The sequence below is a fragment of the Cebus imitator genome, unplaced genomic scaffold (genome assembly GCF_001604975.1).
Source record: "Cebus imitator isolate Cc_AM_T3 unplaced genomic scaffold, Cebus_imitator-1.0 Scaffold364, whole genome shotgun sequence".
Taxonomy (NCBI): domain Eukaryota; kingdom Metazoa; phylum Chordata; class Mammalia; order Primates; family Cebidae; genus Cebus; species Cebus imitator.
In genome coordinates this window covers 1,174,771-1,176,206 of record NW_016107679.1, presented here as the reverse complement: position 1 = coordinate 1,176,206, position 1,436 = coordinate 1,174,771, and the positions used below count along the sequence as shown (strand labels likewise).

General features: G+C 37.4%; 1 long non-coding RNA gene across 1 annotated transcript in view; it reads right to left on the bottom strand.

The window, feature by feature from the left end:
• The window catches only part of LOC108288092, a 6,999-nt gene extending 5,839 nt beyond the window's left edge, over positions 1-1,160 (bottom strand). The window contains exon 1 of the long non-coding RNA XR_001818582.2: positions 204-1,160. This is a non-coding gene — a long non-coding RNA (uncharacterized LOC108288092). The remainder of the gene's footprint in view (positions 1-203) is intronic.
• Between the last annotated feature and the right edge of the window lie 276 nt (positions 1,161-1,436).

Sequence of the window (1,436 nt, the reverse complement as noted above, 5' to 3'; positions counted from 1 at the left end):
AAAAAAAAAAAAAGGAGTATGAGGTTTTTGCTCTTTTTTCTTCTTCTTTTAAGCTCATCAGCTATTGTTAGTATATGTTATTTGTGCCCAAGACAATTCTTCCAATGTAACTCAGGGAAGCCAAAAGATTGGACACCCCTGCATATCATTGTTCCTATGGGAAATATTCATACAAACAAAAGATTATTTCATTTTCAACTTACATCAAGGCAAAGATCATGGCTTTCATTCATTCACAAATTAACTTCTGGAACAATGCCAGGGATTGCATGCAATTTCTTCTGAATTAAGCAGAATCTACGGAGGATTGAAAAAAAAAACAACTGTAAATTGCTTTTTAAGGGGAACTGCATGAAAGGAAACAAGTCTGTGGCTGCTGTAAGAGGTCTAGAGTTTTCAAAACTGACACAAGTGAAATCTTAGTGTGCTTTTGATCTGTTGTTGCATTGTTACATTTAGTTTAACCTCACTAGTAAAGTACTTGTACAGTTCTGGGTATAACATTTTAAATTTCCTACAAAAGAGTTGTGAAGAACATTTGAAAAGTCAAAACAAAAAACTCAGTGAGATTCAGAAGACTTAAGTGCTTTAAGTAATAACCAAAATAATAAACTCCCCCAAAACAGGCTGGAATCCAATAGCTCTAGGAGTGAGGTCGGTCACGGTCATCCTAAAAAAATGCAGACTTTCCCCACTGGTGCTGCCACTGGAAACTTGATTGAAAACTGCTACTCACAGCAAAAGAGCAAGCAGCCAAAGTTGAACTCAACGCAGATTCTTTCTTTAAAAGTCTGGCATACAGAATGGAAAAAAAAAAAGATAACTTGCTTGTGTTCAAGACATTTCATCCAATATGAACTATAAAGGAATATCAATGTTATGCAAAATACAAAATCTAGATGTTTTTATCGGTTAAAAGAAGCTTACTGGTTAAATGCATTCCAAAAGACAATGAAGAAAATTCTATCTGTGGATGAGGCAGTTGCGGTAGGCTACTATAAACTTGCAAATAGCAAAGGAATGAGTATAGTCTGTGGTGTCAGACATATTGGGAGGGTGGGAATGGAGAGTTATCTAGCAAAACTATTAAAAAAAAAAAAAAAAAAAAAAAACAACTCTCAGGTTGGAGTACAGTGGCACAATAAGTGCTCACTGCAGCCTCGACCTTCCTGGTTGAAGCGATTCTCCTGCCTCACCTCTGCCAAGAAGCTGAAGACTACAGGTGCATGCCACCATGCCCAGCTAATTTTTTGGAATTTTAAAAGAGACAAGGTCTTACTATGTTGCCCAGGCTGGTCTCAAACTCCTGGGCTCAAGCAATCCTCCTGCCTTGGCCTCTCAAAGTGCTGGTGAGCTACTGCATCAGTCTAGCAACATTATTTTTATATTTTGTAAAAAAGACAGCCATTAGCCTGAGTGTCTGCCATTCATAGAAG